Genomic DNA, 6,737 nt, shown 5'->3' with positions numbered 1-6,737 from the left:
TTATATTCTATTATGCAGACTCCATATTTATCTTCATTCGTTTATTCATACTCTGACTTTGCTGAAAACAGTACATACATTATCATGATTATCTTTAGCATATTCTTTATATTTAATAAAAACTAAGACCCGCTTTCAGTGTATTCAACTAGGTAGCTCAGGGGTCAGGGCATCTCTTTATGAGAAGGTCTTTGGTTCAAATCCTAACTTAGTTACACTGAAACAGTAAATACTATAAATGGAATCATAACATGTTTTACATGTATTAATCATTTAATATTTTGCCTTCTTCTGTCTATCTCATGTGAATTATCAATGTATATATAGCCAATATATATGATTTACACCCGTTTTCACAACCAAAACATTAAATTGTGACTTTTTTGTGGAATATTTCAGGATACCAATTCAATATGCAGTGAACATGATACTAAATTGTTGTATGTGTGCTTTTAAGAAACAATTATTTTTCTTTGTTTTACAAGCAATTTGAGAAAACTTGGTACATGTAATTCAGGCTCAAATAATTTGACATTAGTGATACATGATCTCAGTGTATTTAACTAGGTAGCTCAGGGGCCAGAGCAGCTCTTAATGAGAAGGTTTTATGTTCAAATCCTAACCTAGTTACACTGAAAAAGTGTTGCGTTCAGTCTCCAAACAACAGGTTCACATTGTAACTTGCAGCTGATATTTTATATCAATATGTAGAAAACCTGACAAATTATACGTATATACATGCAAATTGATAATCATAGAAACCAAGTCAGGTGAACATTCAATTATTTATTAATGTATTGATATCACTTCAATTTCAGATTTGAACGAGTATTTTAAATTATCAGTTTTTATATTGATGCATAAATGAAATATAAAATATAGTAAAATCCAATGTTCGTGAATGATTTAGGTTTTATTTATCACTATCACTGTCAATAATGGAAGTACGTTTTCGTTTGTTCAATTTGTTCTTATCAGAGGGTTGCTGATCGGATGATGTTCCATTGTTGAAGGTAAAGTTAAAATTTCCACCATGGAAGGTTGCATTTGTAAAAAGACCACTCATTGCAGGATGCAAGTTAGGAAAATTAAAATTCCCATGATAGATAGACTGATTACTGTTACTGTTACAAATAATTTCTGTTGACTGAGACTGTGTTATTGTTTCTACAGGTTTAGTATTTATTTTACTGTTTGATATTTTTGGATGATTTGTCGGGTCACTTGTTGTTGATAGCATTAATGATGTCTTTTTCTGCGGCTCTAAGCTAGTTTAAGAAAAAGATAAGAGACTGTTCACATTTTTATGTCCTGTCCTTTGAACGATTTCAGTGTCCTGAACTCCTGCATCGTTTTGTTTTTGTATTGACCCTTTCCTTGCACTGTTACCTGTGAGCCTCTTGTCGTTGTTAGGCAGTGCTTCAGTTGCCATACTTTTTATTATTTTAGATATTGATTCTGTACCAAGTCTTTGACCTTTATACCACAGTAACTTTGGTCCATAATTATCATCTTGAAATGTTGTTGCTTGAATGTAAAAAGGGGAATCATCTTGTTTCATTGTTTCTGGTCTTTTCTGTCTAAACAGTTTGTATGCAAATACTGGACATCGTGTGTGGTCATTCTTGTTCTCCATTGCAATGGGTCCTGCTCTCCGTAAATTGGAAAGATTGTCACCCTGCCTTATTTTTGTTTGTCGTTCACGACAATACTGGAGATATTCATCTCCATTTGTGTCCACCTTCAATGTAATATCCCCCAACATAAATTGTAATGTTCTGTAACTCCTCGTAGACCAAAGTGGTAGTTGTTATTTATATATATTGTATTTATTAGAGAGCGCTGACTCATCGCACCCATTACATTTTTAGAGTAAAACTCGTTTATGTCATCATCTGTTAATGGGTCAGTGGCATTTGGTTTATTTCCTAATCCAAGAGACTTTAAATTTTTAAATTTTGCACTCAATGTTTGACGGCTTTTATAAAATTCGTCATCGGTCATGATGTTGCATTGGTAATTGCTATCTTTTAGATACCGACTGATACTTTGTTGAATGGATTTCAGTGATGTTGGTTCGTACTCCATTGTACCATTTGTTTGTCTTTCTTTTGTTGCACTGATGAAAAAGAAACCTAAATAGCGGTCTAATTCCTGAGGAGGGATTTCATCAATATTTCTCGTTTCATTATATTTAGTTTTCATATATGATTGAAAGATGTTTAGATCAGATTTAGTTTTTCTGGATGTATTTTTGCTTTCTTGTTCCTTTATGAATGATTCTAAATCAGCGTCTGTCACACATCTGAATCTTTCATGGTCTGTTGATGTATTGGTTGCTTTTTTTTTTGGTTAGATTTTTTGCGATATCTTCAACTTGATTGTCTGAGTGTTCGTTATCATCTTGCTGTTTTTGTGTAATTTGATTGGATTGGAAGTTTACAGGGAGATTCTGATACCGGTCGCTAGATCTTGGTTTTGAAAAGTCCCAGTAAGTGCAACAAGGGCTATCCATTTCACTTAAGAGTTCATTTGTGTCATTTTCTGATTCACATATTGCATCATTATCAGTTTTACTTTGACTTAAGCTTTCATTTGCTGAATTTCCCCCAAATTGAAGTAAAAAAAATGTCTGTTTGATTGGTCTTTAAAAGCATTATCTTTGTCAGTGACCATTTTGTATGTTTGTTTTGTTTTGTTTTGTTTTAGTAGACGAAATAAGTACTTTAGACTTGTCAGAAAGAGGGTTGTTGTATTGTGGTAGACAAATGTTTCCTATTTTATTATTTAAAATGAAATGTTTAATCTAGAGTGTATAATACATGTACATTTAATTAATCAATTTTTATAATTAGGTTTACTGTGAATTTTATGTTCACTATAATTGTTTTTAATCATTTAAACTGCCACCCCCCCCCCCCCCCCCCCCCCCCGCATTGTTGACATTTGTATCGATAGATTGATCTCGATTCATGTCAGATCAAGAGTTCAAATTAGGTCAAATAGTTCAGTTCTGAAAAAAAGTAGTCCTGGCAGAACTTACCAAGACTGCGGTCGACACCATTTTATCAACATCTCGTTTCAAAATGTAAAGTAATTTTAGGAAAAAAGAAATGGTTCATCGAAAAATATGTACTGCAAGTGTAATTTGTTTTATTAAAAGAATTTATTTGGTGACTTATCACCATCACAATACAAGGCAATATGTTGGGGGAAAAGTCCTGCTCACTTGATAATGTCTCATCACTGCACGCGCTAACTTGATACGAGTTTTATGGATATGTTGAGGAAGCTGATATAACGGTAGGGAATGACGTATATGTTAGTTACACGTCCTTGAGTCTGTCAAGCATGCGTGTTGTTTGTTTTTTCTTTACGTTTAGTTGCATAACTTTGCTAAGCAATAAATCCATGGAATACATATGCAGTTATCACTTTTATTGAGAATGTTGGTATTATTAATTTCAATTTTAAAAACGTGTTTGTTTATGAGTTTATGTCAAATACCATATCACTGGAAAACTGTTCCTTTTAGTTTAGATAAATGGACAGGGTATAAAAATTGCCCAATTAAACATTATAACGGTCAGAAATAAAGATGATTTATTTGTCTATATTTATTTTTATTAAACAAAAGATCTTTGTATTATTGGATTTATTTATTGATTATCCCTGAAATTATATCAGAGAATTTGTAAACTAATTCTTAAAATTTTCCGTGATTATGTAAAATCACTGGTAATTTTCAGGGATTATGTATAATTACTAATGATTTTAGTGAGTAATAATATGCATAATCCCTGAAAAATCAGGGATTCTTCATAATCCCTGATTATACAAATTCACTGTAACATATATACGCGTACATTTTATATAGTTGCCAAATAAATTATCGATCCGCGTATATTTCTACCACGCGTACATTTATAAAATATACGAAATACAATATATAGCAAAATTATTCGCTTATGTACATGTATGTTTAATTGGTCCACGCGTTTGTTATCCCACCAGTGATATGAATGGCTACTTATAAACTATGCGTAGGATATATATACTTTCAATTTGTAGACACAAAAGTTTGTGTCTGTCAGCTGTCTAAATAATAAATATCAAGGTTAAAATCTAAATATAAATTGGTTTTATCTGAATATAACATGTATAAACAGATAAAACACAACTATACAAAGCAATGATTTATAACTTGTGCAAATATCTGGAGGAATTTAGCGTAGCCAGGTAAAAAGGTAGGCCTATATAGACTCTTTGTTCGGATCCTAATGTTTTGTCTATAAAGTTGATTTTTTTATTATTTTGACAAATGTAAGCTGTCATTTATAATGCTTAAAACACGAAAGGTCAACTTCCCTGCATGGTCAACTTAACCGAAATTTCAAGTTTTTAAAACTAATGCGTATACCATTCATGTCATTATCACGACGGAAATGTTAAATGATATGTGGATTTGCTACCAAATTCAAAGGAAGGTTTAGGGTCATTAAAGCTGAGCTAGATACAAACCAATAGAAAGCATTCACAGACATGTTCAACCCGCAACATTTTATATGTGGCTGTTCAAAAAAATTCAGTGGCTTTCGTTGGTTGCTGTTTGTAGTATTTTTGTTTTTCGTTTCATGATTATTTTGTCATATCTGTATCTGTATACGTAATTCTGCCAAGCAATGCACACCTCCATATGGAGGAAAGTAGTTCCACCACCGATATTCCTCCACCACTATTTACACATTTCTATATTCAATCCTCATTGTCTATACTTTTATTCAGATTTTTTCATTTAAATATATATATGTACGTCTCGACAGTGTTAAAATTAAACAATTACATTTAATATTATAAAAAAATATGTTAAAAGTATGAGACAAAAAAAATATAATACAATACAATCAAATATTGTTTTATAACACTGTTAAATGAAAATTAAAAAATGGAATAATTATGGAATCTTAAAGCAGGCCGTTGTTTTTTGTTTTTGTTTAAATTGTTTCACATCTTGTCATGTTGGTACCTTTTATCGCTGACTATACGGTATGGGTTTTTGCTCATTATTGGTGGCCGTACGGTGACCTATAGTTGTTTAAATCCGCTTCATTTAGATTCGTTTTGATATAGTTGTCTCATTGGTAATCATACAACATCTCCTTATTTTATGTAGACCACCACAGAGTTCACGATTGATATTGAAAACCCTTCTATTCTTCCATTCTGCATATCATTTGACTGACCCCTCCAGAATTTTTGAAGAAATTATTTGTCATTAATTGTGATTTCGATATATATAATATTTACTCTTTTGTAATTATTACCCACTGAATCTAGTTTATCTGATCTGATATTTGACAAACTTAATGTTTAGATCATGACCAATTCCTTGAAGCAGCACGCCTGTACTAACTATAAATCTTTACACATGTTAAATAAGAAGAAAAATAATACTATATCATCACTTCAAAAACATAAATTTTCTAATTGTTGTATCCACGTGCACTCCATGTCCTGTTTTGCTCGATTGTGACATTACCGAATGCGATTTATCACCGAAACTTCACTTGCCATGAACATCACGATAGGTCTCCCTAGTGATACAGACAATTTTCGAATCCGCCACTACATTTTATGATGACAGATTACGGTTAAATTTGTGCTTGAGTCAAGAACATAGCAAATACAAGTAACAGAGGGGAATATGTCAGTTCTAACTCATTGAATTTGAAAGAAGATAAAAAAAAAAGATGATGTAACATCGACTATATTTTACAAATGAACTGCGTTGGTCATACTTTACCTTTCGGTCCGGATTCAAATATATTTACTGTTACTTCAATAACACAAAGAGTTGTCATAAATTCGATCTTTACATTTGTATCATAATTACGTTAACTTTTGCATATTTCAAATGTTACAAAGGGAAGACTTCATTTCATCCATTAACTTTTTTCATATATGACCGATACGATGTGTCTCATTTTATCGAAATATATTCAATTACACTAAGAAAAAAAGTTTTTGGAAACAAGTTAGTACAGTAACTTTAGAAAAAATAATAAATGAAAAAAAGTCGACTTGCTTATAAAGACAACCACCAGTCCTTTTTAAGGTCTTTCCCCTACGTGAGGAAAGACCTTACTATTTAAGTTCATTATCTATGTTCTTATTCTTTCATATATAAACATAAAATTACCTATATTAATAGTTACATGGTGTGTTATTGACCTAATACGATATATATATATATATCGTATTAGGTCACTAGCACACCGTGTAACGAATTTATCTTACCGACTATCTTCACATGTGGTATTTAGACTAGCGGCCTATCAAAGTGATTAAGTCTTCAATACTTAGTATTAAGAACCTACTTCCATTTGTCTATACAAAAATAAATGCCAACAATAACAACTTGTTAGCTTTAAATTTGTTTTATGAATTTATTTCAATCGTTCATTATCAATTTCTTCGTCTGTTGAAACCTTTCAGATTTCTTTTTTGTTTTGAAAGGGAAGTAACGCCTTACTAACCCCATATGGTTACTAACCCCATATGGTATTTTAGGACACCCTATATCATATATATGTAGCCACCACGTGTAGTCCTTTAACCAATCATATCCCCAGAAATCTATAGGAGGTAAGATAAATATATATAGGAAGCCATAGAATTTTTTTATACTTTAAAATCAACTTTTCATGCTTTTGTCATCTAAATCAGTGCTGTTCTGA

The sequence above is a fragment of the Mytilus californianus genome, unplaced genomic scaffold, assembly GCF_021869535.1.
Source record: "Mytilus californianus isolate M0D057914Y unplaced genomic scaffold, xbMytCali1.0.p SCAF_8, whole genome shotgun sequence".
Taxonomy (NCBI): Eukaryota; Metazoa; Mollusca; class Bivalvia; order Mytilida; family Mytilidae; genus Mytilus; species Mytilus californianus.
This window is presented reverse-complemented; position numbering follows the sequence as displayed.